Below are 20,691 nucleotides of genomic sequence, written 5' to 3'. Positions count from 1 at the left end.
TTATCAAAATTATATCTTTATGTCTATCTATTATATTAATGCAAACTGACACAACACAGAAAGTAAAGTTAAAAGAAAGAGTAAAAAGTGCAAATAAAAAAGAAGTAACTTCCAATGATTATCACAAGTATAAACAAATTTGGTAGTTGTTCACTCTCTATAAGGTTACAAACAGATGCCGCTTCTCATAAATTTGTAAAGAGTTGTTAAAATTTCATACTGGGATTATTAATTTCTGGCTCCATTTTCTGAAAGTCTCAAGCGTTTAGTGTTAATCTGAGGCAAAATAAAAGGTAATTGTGTTTTTTTCATTTTGCCTGGAATCCTTAGTCCCTTCCAATGACCAATTTAAATCATAAGATTTCTAATCTCTGTTATGATTTACAGCAAACAAAAAGGTTCTTGTTTCTAACAAAAAACTGTTTATTTTAATTAGCTAGTTCCAAAATCTTATACTAAAAGTTTCAATATCCCAAATTTGTCTGGCCCCTTGATTCATTTACAGCTTTCTTGGTTCAAAAATTCATTTAGCATTTTGCCATCTATTTCAAATTCTTTAAATTCTTAAATTTACTCAATTCTTAGACTCAACAGGTGACTTTTCAAATTTGTTATACTGAAGATTTTAATAGCCCTAAAATAGTTAAATAGGCAATTCCTGAAAAATGACTAGAAGGAGATTAGTGTCCTTTAAAAAGTTCCGCTACAGTTATGAGCTTGATGATCAATTTTTCTCCTAGCACTAAAACCTATGGGAGACCACTGTCTCCTCATGGAGAATAGCCACCCGGAGCACAGGTGGGCAATCCCCTATCCTCTCCTTATACAGAAAGATTTTGAAGAAATCTAGTCTATTCACTGATTCTTCAATCTTTGTCATAGTTGTTGTCTCCACTGTCCATGAAGATGTGTTTAGCTTGTTATTGCTACCAGAAATTGAACTGCAGTAATATCAAAATCTTGTAAGATTTCCAGTGGGACTGCAGCAGTCCATCTGATGACAAGATAATATTTCAGTCCATCCTTTCATGGGTGCTTATGGTGGATGGGGTGGGGTGCTATGGTTTGAATGTATTTGTGTGGACGGCTTCTGGAAGGCAAATCACTTCTATTTCCACTTTCAAACCCATTCAAATTCCCCAAATGTGATGAAATTGCACTGCCATAATGTGATCATTTTGCTGTCAACCTTCAACAGTCTGCAGGTTTCCTAGTCTTGTCTTACATGATAACACACATAATGGCTTATCACTGGATTGTGGGTTTTCTTTATTCTTCACGACAACTACTGCAAGGCAACTTGGAAAACAATGTTATCATGACATAAACATTTGTATTGTGAATAGAGAGAAGGAAATGAGGGACTGCTAACGTTAAGGCCCCTAGATTTGTTACATTACTTAAAGCTTGGAAGACAAAAACTGTGGTCCTGGTGAGCAACCCAGATTGGATCCTGCAACATGTCATTCTGGATCCTGGGACATGTGATTTGAGATATTACTTATAGTTTGATGGAAACAGCAAACTAGAATAAAGTAATTGTTAAAACACAGAGAAAGAAAGTTCAATCATAAGGATCATAAGATCATAAGAGTGAGTAAAAATATTAAAACTAATGATACAATATTTTATACACTGACAGATCTATAGTTAGAGAACATTACGATTTGGATTGCCACAAATTTTATAGATAGATAGATAGACAGACAGACAAATATAGACAGATATACTGTATTTTTCAAAGTATAAGATGCACTGGAGTATAAGACACACTTAGTTTTTGGGAAGGAAAATAAGAAAAAAGCTGATTTGTGGGTGGATGGGCCTCCCAGAATACCCCCAATCAGCTGTTCCCAGAGGTGAATTTTAGCAACAGGTTCGTTGGTTGTGAGCTCTGTGCCTTGCTTTTTTTCAGCCTCTGAAACTTCTGAAACTCTGTTTCAGAAAAAAACTTCTTTTTTGCCTCTGAAAGCCTCCGAAACAGAGCTTCAGAAAAAAAGGCATTTTTTCTGAAGCTTCTTTCAGAGGTTTTTATTCTGGAGGACTATCAGTACTCTGTTCAATCTCCTTTCTTTGATATTGGTATGTAGATTAACCTCTTCCAATCTGTTAGTTATTGTGTCATTCTCCAGATTTGTTAGCATAGTATGGTTAGAACCTTTACTGATTCTTCTTTTCAGAGGCTTTTTTTCTGACGCTTCGTTTCGGATACTTTTTTCAGCCTCTGAAACCTCTGTTTGAGAAACTGGGCGGGACTACATTTGGAGTATAAGACGCACCCAGATTTTCACCCTCTTTTGGGGGAAAAAAGGTGTGTCTTATACTCCGAAAAATATGGTAGATATAGATATAGATAGATATAGACACATGCATACACCAAATTGCCCATCATTAAAAAGGAAAGGATGAGATAAGGGCCCCATTTCACACCAGCAATCCTCTCAGTACTACTTCTACTACTAGTAGCAAATTAGAGATATGTTCCCCATCAGCATGATTATTCTGCCGGGCATCAAGAAAAGATTTTTCAACTATAAGGGTTATTGAGGTTGGGAGAAACATTTATAGAAAATTTTATTTATGGAGAGATATCAGAAATGTCTTCTAAGGCAAAGAAATCTGAGAAAATCAATACTAAGAATAAGAAATAGTTGTATATTCAGATGCACTCAGGAGCATTAATTATAAATATATGAAACATTCTCAGTTGTACCATCTTTATCCCAAGATACTAATGAACAAGGGACAATATTAAACCAGAGGTGGGTTTCAGCAAGTTCTGACCAGTTCTAGAGAACCGGTAGCGGAAATTTTGAGTAGTCCAGAGAATCGGTAGTAAAAATGCTGACTGGCCCTGCCCCCATCTATTCTCTGCCTCCTAAGTCCCAGCTGATCGGGAGGAAATGGGGATTTTGCAGTAACCTTCCCCTGTAGTGGGGAGGGAATGGAGATTTTATAGTATCCTTCCCTGCCATGTCCAGCAAGCAATGCCACACCCACCAAGCCACACCCACAGAACCGGTAGTAAAAAAAATTTGAAACCCACCACTGTATTAAACCTACTCAAACTGTAGGCTTAAAATACTAGCTTGTTCCAATAATGGTACACAGTGTGATCATTCATGTCAGGATAGAAAGAAAGTTCATGTGCAAATCAAATGTACGCTATTATCTATAACTTTAAGTGTGATTGATTGATGACTAGTGTGTTTCAAACTTATAGCTTAAAAATGGGAAAGGAGAATCTCATGTTATTAAGATGCAATAACCTGAATGTGGCTAGTCAGTTTCATGGAAACTAACAGCTACCATAGTGGTTTATCAGTGGAACAAGAATGGAATAATAACATATTATGTTTGACCAATGATTTGTCCTATGGCCTTGTAATCAGTGAAGAAATGGCTAGTAAATTCCCCTAAGCCATACTGAAAGAGTCAAATGTTAGTAGCATTTAGGCATCGCCAGAGAAAATATATATTGCTTATGTGACTTACAGAGGAGTTGTAAATGAAACAGCCAGGGGAAATGCTTGTATTTTTCTTCATGAAAGAGATGCTCTCTCCTAAACTAAATGATGGAAATGGTTTCACAAGACAGAATACAAAGTGACAAGAAGAATTTAATCGAGGCATTCACATGCTCAAAACTGAATTTCTGGGAAAATGTCAAGTAAACTAAAATAAAGAATAAAACTGCAGCATTGGTATCCAATGCTGATACAGTAGAGCACATGAAAGACATTATTCTATTGTGAGTTTACAAAAAACTATAGTATCTAACATTATACCGGTACAGTACATTTTTTTCTTTACTATACAGGTAGTCCTCAACTTATGACCACAATTGAGTCCAAAATTTATGTTGCTAAGTGGAACATTTGTTACGTGAGTTTTGCCTCATTTTACAACTTTTCTTGCCACTGTTGTTAAGAGAATCATTGCATTTGTTAAGTTAGTAAACTGTTTCTAAGTAAATCTGGCGTTCCCGTTGATCACACAGTTTATCACATGACCCTGGGACACTGCAACTATTGTAAGTATGAACCAGTTGCCAAGCATCTGAATTTTGATCACATGACCATGCGGATGCTGCAATAGTCACAAGTGTGAAAAATGGTCATGTCACTTTTTTTCAGTGCGGTTGTAGCTTTAAACAGTCACTAACCAAACTGTTGTTAAGTCAAGAACTACTTGTACTGAGCTGAAATCACTACGTGTATAATTTTTAGGCAATGAATTACTTGCGGTATTAATGTGAAAATAAGATACCCAAGCATCTACTTTGGTTATTTTATAAAACTAATTATTCATGTTCTTTTAAAATACTCTCCTTTATTTATCCAAGAAGATGAGGAGGGAAACTAAGGTATAAGGAGTAATAGAAAAGCTCTAGAGAATTGCGCTGAATGTTTTCACTTAGTTTCTCTTAATTTTCCTCAATTATCTGACAGTTATCATTCAATTTGAGGGGGAAAAAACATACACTCAAGGGAGATTTTCAAAGAAAACAAGAGTTTTGATAAAATTCTCCTCAATCTGTATTTCAGACATCAATATATTAGAGAGGGTCCAGAGATATTTTACTAGAAGAGTACTAAGTAAGGTTTTCCACATTGTAAGCAAATGGTGGTATAGAAATATTGAGCAAATTAACTTAAAAACAAAGCTCTATAATATTCAACTTTTTCCGGCATAAAATAGCACTGGTTGTGACTTTTCCTTCACATTCCTCACTAAAGAAAGAAGAAAGATTTTCATTTTCAACTAAAGTTCCTGTAAAATTAAGGTGACCAGACGTCCCGCTTTTGGCGGGACAGTCCCGATTTTTAGCAATTTGTCCCGCGTCCTGCGGCGTTTCAAAAAAGTCCCGATTTTTCATTCTGCCTCCTGAGTCCTGCTGCCTCTTGAGCCCCAGCTGATGGCTAGAAGAAAAAAAAACTGTTTAAACTCTTGCCCGGGGCTTCAAAGGGCCGCCCTACAGGCAATCAGTGTAAAGAGTTCCTGAAGCAGTTTTTTTTTCCCCTTCTGCTAAGCTGCAGAAATGAAACCGAAACCAGGATCTTTGGTGCAACGTGACAAAATGAGGCAGAGAGAGATTTATTTTTATTTTTATTTTTCCTCCCCAAAAAAGGTAGGTGAAAAACTGCAAACAATGGAAAATTTAGGAGGAGACTTCAAGATTTTAAAACACAAAAGAAAAAAAAACTGTATTTAACTAGAGAATTGTAATAATTGAGATACTATTAATTGTATATTGTGTTGAAAGCAGAAATGGTTAAGTTGTGGTTCAGAGGAATATATGGGGGAAATTATTTGGTTTATTATTATTGGTAAATATAATTAATTGATTTGTAAGAAATTGGATTGCATGGAAATAATTGGAATATTCATGTTCATATTGATTAATATACAAAAAAGATACCGTATTTTCCGGCGTATAAGACGACTGGGCGTATAAGACGACCCCCAACTTTTCCTGTTAAAATATAGGGTTTGGGCTATACTCGCCATATAAGACTGCCCCTCTTCCAATGCACACCAAATAAAAATTAAAAAACATCAACTGGCTCACCTACAATGTAAAAGCAGCTGTGCTAGACCCAAAATGGCCCCTGCAACAAGCAGGAACCTCACACAGCCACAAAAAGCCCCCCAAAAAAACTTTCACACTCTAAACACACACAACACAACACAACTGGCTCACCCACAATGTAAAAGCAGCTGTGCTAGACCCAAAATGGCCCCTGCAACAAGCAGGAACCTCACACAGCCACAAAAAGTCCAAAAAACCAACTTTCACACTTTACACACACAAAATTCCACATACAGCTTTGTGAGATTTTGTGTGTTTGTGTAGTTGGAGTGAAACACTACAGAAACACACTAAATCTCAGAAAGCTGCACAAATATTGTTTTATTTTATTTTATTTTTATATGAAAGCTAAATTTAAAACTTCCTAAACTTTAAATGGCTAGGTCTAAAAAAGAACAACTAAAAAAACCTCAATTGACTCTTTTTTTTAAAGCTCCCAAAGGGGAAAAAAACTTACCCAATAGAACAGGGGTCTCCAACCTTGGCAACTTTAAGACTTGTAGACTTCAACTCCCAGAATTCCTCAGCCAGCTTTGCTTTGCTGGCTGAGGAATTCTGGGAGTTGAAGTCCACAACTAACTCCTTGCTTGATTGCAGGCAGGGAGTTGCTTGCTTGCCTGAATAGATTCAGGCAAGCAAAGCAAGGCAAGCGTTGGGACTAGCAGCTGAGGTAAGCAAGCTGGAGGGGGAAAACTTTTTCCCTTTTACATGGCTCTGGCCATCCCAGCTGAGTTGCAGCGAACTCAGCTGGGATGGGATCGACCGTCAGAACTGGGACCGTCAGAGCCATGGTTCTGGCGATCCCAGCTGAGTTGCAGGGAACTCAGCTGGGATCGTCAGAGCTGGGATCCTCAGAGTAAAAGGTAAAAAACTTTTTTCCTTTTACGTGGTTTCTGGCGATCCCAGCTGAGTTGCAGGAAACTCAGCTGGGATGGTCAGAGCTGGGATGGTCAGAGTAAAAGGTAAAAAACTTTTTTCCTTTTACGTGGTTTCTGGCGATCCCAGCTGAGCTGCAGGGAACTCAGCTGGGATCGTCAGAGCTGGGATCCTCAGAGTAAAAGGTAAAAAACTTTTTTCCTTTTACGTGGTTTCTGGCGATGCCAGCTGAGTTGCAGGAAACTCAGCTGGGATCGTCAGAGCTGGGATGGTCAGAGTAAAAGGTAAAAAACTTTTTTCCTTTTACGTGGTTTCTGGCGATCCCAGCTGAGCTGCAGGGAACTCAGCTGGGATCGTCAGAGCTGGGATCGTCAGAGTAAAAAGGAAAAAACTTTTTTCCTTTTACGTGGTTTCTGGCGATCCCAGCTGAGTTGCAGGGAACTCAGCTGGGATCGTCAGAGCTGGGATCGCCAGAGCCATTTAAGGCTCGTCAGAGCCTTTCGGGCTGGTCTGCCTGGTTACAGGAGAACGACACCCGGCGTATAAGACGACCCCCGACTTTTGAGAAGATTTTCATGTGTTAAAAAGTCGTCTTATACGCCGGAAAATACGGTAGTTTTATAACTAATTGATTTATATTAAAATGTTGAATTTGTATTAAACAACTGTATTACATAATTACATAATTAAACAATGTGAGGATGGATATAAAAATAGATGACAATGGGAAGGGGTATAATATAGAATAGAAGGGAAAAATTGAATTTGATTAAGATTAGAGATGAGGATGAAGGGTAATATTGGTTTTTTTTAAAAAAATAGATGAGGAATAAATATGGCAAAAAGGAAATATAGAAATTGTAAATTTAATTGAAGTGACTAAACACTGTTTAAATTTGTGAACCACCCAAATACTCTGTTCAAAGAAAATAAATTGTATGTTTGTATGTGTGTTTCTAATTACTGCTATTTATTCATATTTGTTCTCTTTTATTCTTTAAAGTTTAACCATTCATTCTTTATCTTAATATCTTTATATTTGTTTGGGGTTGGCTTTCTTCCCTTTCATCTTTTTTATTGTACAGCAATCTTTCTCCTCAAACCTACCACCTCTCTCTTTTCTTTCCTTCTTACTTTCTCTTCCCCCCCTCTTCTTCTCCTCCCTACTTCCTCTTCCTTTCTCCTTCTCCTCCTCTCTTCCTCCCCCTCTTACCCTCACTCCTACTCTAATTTCCCTTCCCTTCCTTCATCCCTCTCTATTGCTGTATCCTTTTATGCATATGGACTACTCAGAGGGCTGAAAAAGTTATTTTTGACTGGTCCTCGCACTTTTGACCAGTCCTCGAACTTACGACTGTCTTCACATTTTACGTTTTTTGCCCTATCTTATCACCATGGTGAAGAGAAGCAGTTGTGAAATGAGTGACATGGTTGTTAAGGATGCTGCATGGGCATAAATGTGAGGATGGTCATAAGTGTGAGGACCAGTCAAAAGTGCGAGGACCTGTCAGAAATGACTTTTTTCAGCCCTCTGAGTAGTTCCTATACACATAGCCACGGCCACCCGGTCACATGACCAGGTAGCCACGGCCACCCAGTCACATGACCAGGTAGCCACGCCCACAAAATAAGCCATGTCCACAATGGTGTCCCTCTTTACCAATCTTAAAATCTGGTCACCTTATGTAAAATATGAAATTTTGGTCCTAGTAACTACAATTTAAGCATAACAATTTAAGTAGTAACTACAATTTAAGCAAGTTAAGAGCCGTGGTGGCACAGTAGTTAGACTGCAGTACTAACTTCAGAGGCTACTTCTACTGATTGCTGACTGTCTGAAATTTGGCAGTTCGAATCTCACCAGGCTCAAGGTTGACTCAGCCGTCCATCCTTCCGAGGTCAGTAAAATGAGGACCCAGATTTGGGGGAGGGGGGGCAATATGCTGACTCTGTAAACCTCTTAGAGAGGGCTGTAAAGCACTGTGAAGCAGTATATAAGTCTAAATGCTATTGCTATTGCTAATGCTATTGTATAGTTACCTTAATTCAAATGCCAAAGAAAACCATAGTTGAAATCAAAGCTCTCATTTACCACTCTCATCTTTTTTTGGGTGGGGGGGATGCAAAGAGGAAGGGGAGGAATTTAGGCACACCAAGATCCTTTACAAGCTCATTCACGTAGTCACAAATAATGATTTTTTTTGTATGCCTAAACCAAGTCAAGCTGAATTATCTTTAGTTTCTCAATAGATCATAATGATCTTAGTGTACAGTGACCAGGTCACTTATCCTGTTGGGCCTTATATATATACATATATATACATATATATATACATATATATATATATATATATATATATATATATATATATATATATATAAAAATAATTTTATTATGTTACAATCATAACGATTGCCAAAGTTGTAAAGGCTGTAAAGACTCAATGGACTTGTAAAGTGGAATGGGGAAGCAGACCAGAAGCATGACAAGAAGCTCTGGTTATGATGAGACTATTTGAAACAAAGACATTTTCAAAAACAAATCTCTAATTGGACAGTTGTGTGTAAGGGCAGGAAAGCTCTTTGAGGAACCACTATCAGAGGAGCTTGGTGGGGAAAAATAAACCAGCAGGATAATACTCTCATCTTCCGAACTGTAATAGAAAGAGGCATCTGCTGAAGAATGATGTAATGCTGGACATGCTCTAAGCACCAGTTAATTTGCAGAACTGAGTCTGGAGGGAACCACATCTGCAGCGCTCCCCTGAATCGTATGTCACCATGGTTGCCCTGTTACAATGAGAGAGAACATGAGGAGACATAAATTGCCTACAAGGCCGTGGAAGTGAAAGAAAAAGAAAATCCGAGGAGAGCTTTACAAGACAATTTTATAGCAGGGAGGAAAATTAAGAAATGGAAAGCAAGACATTGTTAAACTACCTTGCACCACAGTAGGAATCTGGTAGGGATTTATCAAAGCAGGTAGTTTAGGTCTAAGTCACATGCTTTACCTTCCAGGGCCTTGGTGGATTTTAATCTGATTAAAGATAGAAAATTTAAAATACCACTTTTACTCTTTCCACAACAAGGCACAGTTAAGTTTCATGGCTTGAGGCACTGGGGACACAAGTGGCCTCTCAAAGCCAGATGTGTGATCCTTAGAACTTATCCAGAAATTGCCACTGAATTGCAATATTGAATGGGACTTAAGGGGAAAAATAATTAAAGACACAGGAAGCAATAAAGACAGCTATGCTGAATTGAGCGTAAGTGTAATTTAAGTGGAATCAACACCATCGACTGCTATATTCCAGCCCTGTTATTGTTCTTGAGTATGATCCTAAGATGGTATTTAGAAGTCATCTAAATGATATTAGGTAATTACAGTTCAAACAGGAGGTAAGGCAGTATTGAAACTGCAGAGGAACAACCAGGTTCTGCAAAGGTTTTCTTTTACCTTTGTATTTTTTTTTCTTTTTAAGAAAAGATGCACGCCTGTAAGATGGAGTCCCTCTCATTACATGAGAGGAAAATCATATCTTCTAGACTTACACACTCTGTTGGAGTGTGTAAAACCAGAAATATATGTAAAATATATAGGTCTGTTGGAGACTTCCTGCTCAAGCGCAGAAGTAACTTCTCATTGAGCTAGCTAAAGTATTAGGGGTCAGTTTTCAGAATGATTAGGATTCAGGAGACAGTTTTGTAAATAGATACCTAAAGACTCATCCATTATTGGTCAAAAGACCCACCTTCTTGCCAATTTATAGTCAAGCCATTAAAAAGAAATTATGAATGGTTCTGCCCTAATGGCTGAGGAGATAAATCATATCTAATGGGAAATACTTGGGTTATGAAATGTTAATAACTCTATTCTTTTTACTTCAAGTGGTCTTGTTAAAATTCTGTGTTGCTCATGCCTAGGAAAAGGAATATTTTTAGTCTGAGAACTGCCCTCATAGGGCTATAACTATTTTTCAGACTATTTTAAAGAGGTGTTCATTTTCTATTTCAAGTAAACAGTTATTTTCAAGCTATCCCCTTTTAAGATCTAACAAACACAGTCAATTCCACACTACCTAAACTCAAACCTGTTTTTAAAAAGATTCAATAAATGAATGAATAAATGAGAGTCTCTTGCTTTTTTTCAAGGGCAGACAAAATCAGACATTATGTCTTAATTTGCTTACTATAATTACATAAATTGCTGTGTTCATCTATAATCCAAGATTTTTAATCACATGTATGATTAGTGTTCATCTATAAACCAAGATTTTTAATCACATGTATGACCCTACAGGAAGTGACGCGGTGGCTCAGTGGCTAAGATTGTTGAGCTTGTTGATTGAAAGGTTGGCAGTTCAGCAGTTCGAATCCCTAGTGCTGCATAATGGGGTGAGCTCCCGTTACTTGTCCCAGCTTCTGCCAACCTAGCAATTCGAAAGCACATAAAAAATGCAAATAGAAAAATAGGGACCACCTTTGGTGGGAAGGTAACAGCATTCCGTGCGTCTTTGACCACGGAGACATCTTCGGATAGCGCTGGCTCTTCGGCTTTGAAATGGAGATGAGCACCGTCCTCTAGAGTCGGGAACGACTAGCACATTTGTGCGAGGGGAACCTTTACCTTTACCTTTTTATGACCCTACAATAGCTTGATTCATATGTAATGCTATGATAAGGCCTGGGATAACACTTCATGCTATGTCAAAACCAAAACATATGTTTAAGCATTGCATGTGAATGTCCTTATGAAACTATATTCCAGAAAGGAATTAGAAGCGTACATTATTATCATTAGCTAGAAATATCTATTTTATGAGCTGCAAATGTTGTAGTTGGCAACATCTCTCATAATTCTAATGAAAAGCAAAAAAAAAAAAAAAATCAATGGACATCTAACTACAGGAAAGCTAAATATATTAATAAACATTGAGTTGGATTTGCAGCAAGCTGTTCTAATATTTTCCATTCTGATTTTTTAAAAAAATCTCTGATTACTACTTCCCGGCAACTCCTTTGTTATCTAAAATTCCACCAAAAATAACATTTTCCTCAGGTTTGAAAAGAAAAAAATGTTCTATCGACCAGTATGTTTATTGAACAATTATTAAAAATAATTTACCACAATTCTGGATGAAAGGTTAAAAATAATTTTACAAGATTTTATTCATGAATATCAATGCAGATTTTTACTTAAAAGTCAACTATGAGACAATATTAAAAATATTTAGAATATTTTGGAATATGTTGAGCAACATAATGAAAAATAAACTGCATTATATTTTAGATGACTTCAAATATATTTTTTTTCTTGTTTGTTTAGCATTCTGGTGCATATGAACCTTGAAGATAATTTTATTAAATAGGTAAGATTGAGTTACACTTTTTAGAAAGTACAAATAATAGTTAATGAAGAATTAATAAAATCTTGTGAGATTCAGAAAAAGAAGTCCACTGTTTCCACTTTTGTTCATTTTTTTTCTTCAAGTAATATCTTTAAATAGAGATATAAGTAAAGATCAGAAAATCAAGTTAAATTTAAAAATAAAATTATAAATTAGGGGCATTTGTGGATGATTTGATCTTAATTTTAGAAAATCTATTAGTGGGAATAGAATGGGAAATGTAAAGCCTTTGGTATATTAGCAGGTTTCAAGATTAATAATCGGAATACAAAGATGATAACAAAACTTTGAAATTTGAAGATGAAATAGAACTGATGTAGAAAAATGGTTTTACAATTGAGACAAATGTAAAATACTTGAGTATTACTAGAGCAAATATGAATTGTAAGTTACTTCAAATTAATTATGTTAAGAAATGGACTAAAATTAAAAAGGACATGTTAAAAGAGCCGCGGTGGTGCAGTGGTTAGAATGCAGTACTGCAAACTACTTCTGCTGATCACCAGCTGCCAGCAGTTTGGCAGTTCAGATCTCACCAGGCTCAAGGTTGACTCAGCCTCCTATCCTTCCGAGGTCGATAAAATGAGGATCTAGATTGGGGGCAATATACTGACTCTGTAAACTGCTTAGAGAGGGCCGTAAAGCACTGTGAAGCGGTATATAAGTCCAAGTGCTATTTTATTTATTTATTTATTTATTTATTTATTTATTTATTTATTTATTTATTTATTTATTTATTTGAATTTGTCAAACAAAAATGAAAACAGGAATAAGATAATAAAAATACAATGACAGGGACAATAGGCACATTAATGCACTTACGCACGCCTCCTTTTCTGACCACTTAAGTATGAAGTAAGGTCCATGGAAGTCAATTTGTGACTGAAACTCTGAAAATTTATAGCTGAGACAACTGAATCAGGAAGGACATTCCAGACTTTGACAACTCTATTACAGAAATCATGTTTTTTTACGATTTAGATTGAGTTTAAAGCAGTTGTTGGTATGTGTATTATTGCAATTAAAACAGAAAAAGTCATTTACAGATAAAACATTACTACGTATAATTTTGTATGCAATACAGGGGTGAAATGCTACCGGTTCAGGTAAACTGCTAGTGATAAAAACTACCGGTTTGGGTGAACCAATAATAAAAAATGCTTTAAAAAGTAAAAAAAAGAGCTTCTGATGATCACAGCTGTGCCGCGGGATCGTCGGAACTTTTTTTTTACTTTTTTAAAGCATTTTTTTACTACCTATTCGCCTGAACCGGTAGTAAAAAAAAAAAAAAAGATTCCAATGATCGCGCAGCACAGCTGTGATTGTGGGAACCTTTTTTTTTTAACTTTTTTAACGCATTTTTTTACTACCGGTTTGGGCGAATAGGTAGTAAAAAATGCTTTAAAAAGTTAAAAAAGAAGTCGGTTATGGCCACCCAGTCACATGACCACCCCATCAAGCCACACCCACTAAGCCACGCTCACAGAACCAGTAGCAAAAAAAAAAATAGCATTTCACCACTGATTAAAAACTTAGGTCTGATGCAATTCTAAGTTATCCAAATCAAAAATTTTGAGCTAGTATTATAAGGAATTCTATTGTGTACGGAAGAGTGCAAGACTTTTCTCGTGAAGTACTTCTCGAAGACTTTTCTCGATTGTACTGATGTCAGATATATGGTGGGGATTCCAAACAGTTGAACAATACTCTTGCTATTGTTAAATGGAGAATTTTTTTTTAATTTCAGACAATACCTGTTTTGACAATGGATATACCATTGATACAATTGCAAATTGGTATATCTAAATTTATATGACCAGGGAGAAAAGTATAAGTTAAATATAAGGTATTTACAAGATGCAAAGGAAAGAGGAGAACAGGGTTTACTAGATTTGAAATTGTATTTTGCTACTTGTTGATCTGAATGAAAGAACTGATGTTGCTAAGAGACACAAATTAGTTAGAAGATTATGACCAGAAGTTTGTATGGCATGGATATTTATGGTACTATAAAGTTAAAATTAGTATAGACTTTAAAAAACATACTTCAAATGCATGTTGGAAAGGTGAAAATCATGTAAGGACATATTTTAAAAAAAGCTTTAAAATGGATTCAAATAGATACTTCGATATAGAGGATTTTAAAGATCAATATTCAGCTGAAGCCAGAACATTTCCTTTTAGGATTAATGGGCAAATGGGCAAAAAAACCCATGAAAGATTATTTCAATATATGAAATAATAAATATATTACTCTGGTAAGCTTACTATATGCAAAGGGATGGAAAGATTTAACGATATCCACTATGGAGCAATAGTTGGTGTAGTTAAAGATTTTGCTGAAATGGATATATTAACTTCTTTGATTAGAGAAAAGACATTATCTACTTTTATTGAAGGTGCAAAGCTCTTATGGACTTTTTTTGCATAAAAATTTAATCATGTAAGGACATGTTTAAAAAAAAGCTTAAAAATGGATTCAATTTGTGATTTGATGATTAATCAGGTTAGATTACAGAAAGAAAAGTAAAATAACATTTTAGACAAAGATTAAAATGTATTTGTACTTATAAGTGCCCTGAAGATATTGGAAAGTAGTTTATATATTCTTTTCTATTTTTTTCAACTCTCTTTCTCCCTTCTTTGTAATTTTTTTAATTTGCTTTTTTTCCTCCCTTGATTTATATTAGTTTGTATTAGTTTTTAATATTGTTTTTTAAAAGTTTCGATGAAAACTTCCAACTTTGGCTTGCCAACCGAGGAGGCATTTAGCCAGCACCTAAAGCCTCTGCAGACAGATTGGCCTCTTTTGCTTTTATCTCTATCTGCATAGGATTACCAGTCAAGCTTTAATTTTCTTTTTTTGTAAGTGAATGTGATCATCTTTTAATTTTGGACATATCAAAATCGATGGTAGCACCCTGGCCTGCATGTCAGAATACAAACAGAATTGCACAAGGAGGCCAAGCTTCTCTGCCCAAGCCAAATGGTGTGTGGATGCCAAGACACAACAGTGATGGATAGACTCATTAGTGATTCAGTTATGAACAACTAAAGTGGGAGCCAGGGCATATGGTTTAGCAGATGCTCCAAGCACAAGACTTTATGGGTGGGGCAGTACAGGTGCTATCTTATTCTGGGCATATAAGTGAGATCTAAAACCTTTTGGGACAGTTTATGCTATTTATTATGATTCCAAAACAAGTAACAAGAGATAGCTTAATGTGAAACTAAAAAGGGGGGAAATGGCTCTGATATTCACTCTGAACTAACAAAAACTTAGCTAAATGGCATAACTCAGGATGTATTTTTTTTAAATCCTTATTCTTTGTCCTTTCGGTTGGATGTTGTATTTGAAATTATTTCATATTGTTCCAGAAATGTGCCAATCCATTTGACGTTTGCCAAAGCATCCAATTCCAACCATCCATTCCTATTCATTCCCCTCTATACATTGTATGCACATACGTATGTCCACTGAATAAATCACAGGACAAAGCAAACTTTTGGATTATTCACTGACTTCAAGAATTCAAAAAAATGAAAAGAATTCACAAAACCATAGCAACAATGCTATGTTGCTATAATTTTGTGAAGCAGCAGGGGGTTGGACTAAAAAACCTCCAAGGTCCCTTCCAACTCTGTTATTCTATTCTAATGGAGACTCTGTGCTCCTTTGGTGTTTGCTAGATTTCAGTTTACATCGATCCCAATCAACTTGTCCAAAAATTAGACGACAAGTCATATTCCAAAAATACCTGGCAGATCATTGGCTAGACTTACACCAAAGCAGAGGTATTCAAATTCTCCATTCTCCATTCTGCCACCTGCCTATCCAAACAGATCAGAATTAAGAGCTCAGGATGGTGCTCCTGCCTGCTTTCTCTTTTTAACCAAGAAACTGGTCCAGGTATGCATTGCCTTCTCCATAAAGATTGAGCTCACCCAGACGGAATACTGAATTTGATTCTTGCTTCTCTGTCAGTAAAACGCAGCTTTTATGGTTACAGAAATGCCTTTTCCCACTCTAACTATTGACCATGGAAATAATTTCCCTCATGCCCAATTATCTCTAGCTTCTTAAAGGTTCTTATTTGGCTTATGCTCAAGATCTCTATTAAAAGGAACTGAAGGACCACAAAGTTTGGGGGAAAGTCACACCCTTCACTCAAAAGTATTATGGAATCCCTGGAGCAATAACTGGTTTCAGGCAGGACAGCTTCTGTATGGCTATAAAGCAGGGGTGTCAAACTCAATTTCATTGAGGGCCGCATAGGGTTGTGTTTGACATCAAGGGGCCGGGGTGGGCATGGCCAGCTTGACATCACTTGTGCTGGGGGCACCTATGGTGGCCCAAGTGCTCTGCCAGTGAAAATGGGCTCCTGAGCTCTGTTTTTGGCTGTGACAGCTTCCTGCGACCCTCTGCGACTGAAAACAGAACTTGGGAGGGCCATGCTCTGTTTTTGCTGGCAGAGGCACTGCAGGCTGGTCCTACGCTGTTTCCAGGGTGGCCCTATGGGCCAGATCTAAGCACCCTGCAGGCCAGATCCAGCCCCCAGGCCTTGTTTTGACACCCCTGCTGTAAAGGATATGTTTATACAATACGTAATCTCTTACTAGAAATCCATTTCCTGGAGTTGCACAATGTACTGAAGTATAAACTAGCTGAATGGATAAACAGGCTGGATTCACTCATTTCACTCAGGTGAAGCCATAATATATATATTTTTTTCCGTTGTGTGCTTTCAGCTGCTAGATCTTGAATTGTGTGACATGTTGTGTGAAATCAGCCAATGGACACAAGGAATCTGGTTGAAATCTGCCCTTTAGGCCAGAGCCCAGAGAAGCTCCAGACACAACCTGGATCCTGGTACAGTGCCAATACTTTGCAGTCCTTTCCAGACTAATTCCCAAATGTCCTCTCACTTCAAGCTCCATCCAGTCTGATATAAAGGCTGTGCTTGCACCCAGCAAAGCCAGCATTGAAACCGAACCCAGGAAAACATTGCTGTCTGTGAAACTGCATCTTAGAAGCAGGCAGAAAAGAGATATTATAATCTGTCAGTGTCAACATACCCATTATGTTAAGGATAACCTTGGGCCTTTATGACTTGGTAGTTCCACAAGATCCGTACAAACTATTCTCTCCACTGGTGAAGAACTCCTTCGTGCCTCATTCATGGAAGGCACTTCAGGATAGGCATTAGCCAATGAAAGAAAATGGCATTCACACAGCGCAAAGGGATAGTCAGGCAGACCTAGGTTATGCTGGGCAGCAAGCCAAGAAGAATATCAAGATGTAGGTTCCAGCCAATGAAGAACACATTATGAGCAAACCCTGTTCAGGATCAACAGCAGCAACACAAGATGCGATCAGGATTTTATAGAAGGATGAAAGATAAGAGCAAAAATACTACACAAATTGATGTTGCAGATGACCATACTCTAACCCCCAGATACTCTGTCGGTTCGTTTATTTTCCTCCAACCACTGAAAGCCTAACTGCATTTGTGGAAGAGAAGTTCATTTGGCTAAGCAAAGTGAGACTTGCAACTTTCTACTCAAATTTGTGATTCTCCCACAGACAGCTGGATCATTGTCAAAAACGTTATTTTGTGTGAAGAAACTGTAGCCATGACCCCATATTCATTACCCTAAGAGAATGTAATGGAAGAAAGCAATTCATCGGTAGAATTCACACATATTTGAAATTCAAAGTGAGAAATGGTTAAATGAATCAATATTTGCTATATAAGACATAAAGCCCCCAAAGCCCCCAAATACTTAGATCTGCACAGCTACGTCTGAAAATATATACATTTTCAATGAAGGATGTGGAATGATTTGAAATAAGGCAATATTCTGAAGCAAGAGAGCTACGTTGTAATCCTAGGTAATTATTCTTTGGAGTAACAAATGTATGGTTGACTTCTTCCAGCAGTTTCATGCTGAAAAGCTTTGGGAAACAGGATGGAAAAAGCAAAAAGGACAAAGGAGTTTGTTAGTACCATCTTCTCAAAGAGTTTCCTAGATAGAATTCAACAATTGGAATTCAGGTACACAAGCTCCATTCTGGCAATATGAGCTGGTAGTATTGTATATTAGAGTATTGTATTATGAATCACAAATGATATCAGGAAAACCCACTGCTACCTCATTCCTCAAACAAATCCTAACTGAAACAATTACCTCACTTCACTTTACTATTATGTATATACATACAGATAAAATCCCCCCTCTCTCCCCACCTCTGTGTGTGTGAGAGAGAGAAAGAGATGGGGGAGAGGGAGGGAGGGAGGGAGAGGGTGAGAGTGTTTGAGAATTAAGATATCAGTCACCAACTCTGACCTTAGAAATGTGTTCTCAACTGCACAATGTCTGTACTTCTCACTTAGGGATTTTAATCCATTAAAAAGATTATTTTTTGGGACAAAATGAACATGCCAATTCTCAAGCAACAAATATACAATTCTAAAATTTCTATCTAATTCTTAGTTAGAATTTCTAAATTAGAAAGTGCTTATGGACTTTTGCTGGGAAAAAAAAGAGAGAGAAATGAACATGATTTCTGGATTTAAAGATCAAAAAGGCTCCTAGAAAGAAGGAAATTGTAAGAGAGAGAGTAAGGTATAATTATAGGACTTTTCTGATATATATTGTCTAGGCCTTGCCCTTTTTTGTAAAGTGGCATCTGGGAAATATAGATGTACATGCGTGCATACACACACACTCTCACACTCAACCCATTCTGTATATCAGGGGTCACCCTGTATATCAGGGGTCACCCTGTATATCAGGGGTCCCCAAACTTGGCAGCTTTAAGACTTGTGGACTTCAACTCCCAGAATTCTCCAACCAGCATAGCTGGCTGGAGAATTCTGGGAGTTGAAGTCCACAAGTTTTAAAGCTGCCAAGTTTGAAGACCTCTGCTGTATATAGACATACGTAAAGTAAAAACCCATGCTTCACTTGTACCATAGTGATTCAACCATTCCAGTGATCATCAAAGTAAATCTTCCAGAACAGGAAGTGGTGCATATTGTTCCATCTTAAACCTGCTTCTTTTGGGGGGGAAATTTATCTCCAGAAAATGTTTGGCCTCCCTCAAAAACAGCTGGTAAAAATGGCTTACTTAAATAATGGAATGTACTGGTGTTCCAGGAATATTCTGTTCCTGGAAAATAGGTATGTTTTGAATGTCCCTATTATGCATGCATATCTATACAGAATCTTAGATTGGTTTTAGCCAACATAGGGGAAGCTAAGCACGGGACAAGATTTTCCTATGGATTTTGTTAATTAATTACTTCATCTTGAGATTCTCATCTTAAATTCTAGGATATCTTACTTGTGGGTCAATGTGGAGGTTAATGCCAAGTAATTTAAATCCTCCTGAGCAATGGTGAACTGTTTACTCAATCCACATAGCCTGTATCAGATAGAACATGCAAGTTGTAACTATGTCAAGCTTTTTGAAATGCCTAAAAACTATTAATTTTGTACATAATAATATCACTAAACTGGTAAGCAGAATGCTTCCAGATAGTGAAAGAGTTAGGCGATATGGATGCAGATGTACAAGAATAAGTCACCTTATCCTCTTCCTTGGAAAAGGAAGTACTCAAAACAATAATTGCCAAGTAATGATGATTTAAAGGGGATTTTTCACTGATTAGAAGTGGCAATTTTGGCAAGTCCGCATTACCTTTGAAGATGCTCAAGATTCAGTTAGGAATCCATTTTCTTGATATGTCCGCCAGTAAACCATATAAAGACCATTAAAATAATGTCTGCTATTCTGTACTTTGCTTAAATAGCCAATTAATTCTTTCTCTTAGGGTTTTTTTTCTCTTATTGGTTTAATTCTAGGATTTAAAAATTTCAACTGCATGTATATTTTTAAATTAAAGCTCAAGGCTGAGCTCTTGGATTAATTAAACTGAGACATCATGCAATGCAGTACCAGTGAACAATCCTGAAAAATAGAATGCTATAACTTCTGTGCTTTGTTTTTTTAGAAGTGTTTGAAGTTGAGACTACTCAGTACTTAGGATGCTTCAATGAATTGCTTACACTAATCTGTATACGCAAGATTTGGATGGAATTATTTTCAGTTACCTTACTATTTTTAAACAAAGACAAGTTAAACCAAAGTTTGTTAAACAAATCATAATGTCCTAGCTTGCGCATAATACTAGAACGTAATAAGTGAATTTATGTGTCCTACTAAATCATATTCCTCAACAAATTGGATTATGTTTTACTGTAATACAAGAGCCTATCCTGTATGGTTAAGTTATCACATTATAAATACGCACAGCTGAACTGGCCTCATCTATGCAGCAGTTAATGTACTGGAACAGAAACTGTGAGACCGTGAGCTCCAGCCTTCCCTTAGGCATGAAAGCCCACCTCACTATTTTGTCTTGAAATGTATAAAATAAAGATGACATATATCCCTATTAACAGTAATAATAAGTAATTGTAATCAGAAATGGCAGCTGCTGTGCCCCAGTTCACAGATATGTGCCTGTCAAATGCCTTACTCATTGTTCCCAGAAGTAGGTTCTTGCTTTCAGATGTACTAGACAATGCTGTCCCATTGCCAGTTCTGGTTGTCAATCACACCGAACCATCAATCACCCCATTTTGCAGAATGGGAGAAGGTGCACCATGATCTGTTCCTCAGACAGAAAAATATGTGGGACTATCTTTGTGACAATATGTTATCAGTTTGATTTTATGAAGGCCAGTCCATCAAGGATACACTAATCTACATAGAATTTACTACCCTGCAACTTAAACAAATGAATC

The 20,691-nt window shown here is 36.9% G+C and overlaps 1 protein-coding gene across 2 annotated transcripts in view; it reads right to left on the bottom strand.

Annotated features, from left to right (window-relative positions):
* The window catches only part of PTPRK (protein tyrosine phosphatase receptor type K), a 376,839-nt gene that overhangs the window by 178,047 nt on the left and 178,101 nt on the right, over window positions 1-20,691 (bottom strand). The gene's annotated exons all lie outside the window — the stretch shown is intronic.

This window comes from Pituophis catenifer, unplaced genomic scaffold (genome assembly GCF_029215685.1).
Source record: "Pituophis catenifer annectens isolate HBS135680 unplaced genomic scaffold, rPitCat1.0.hap2 SCAF_1, whole genome shotgun sequence".
Classification (NCBI taxonomy): Eukaryota; Metazoa; Chordata; class Lepidosauria; order Squamata; family Colubridae; genus Pituophis; species Pituophis catenifer.
This window is presented reverse-complemented; position numbering and strand designations above follow the sequence as displayed.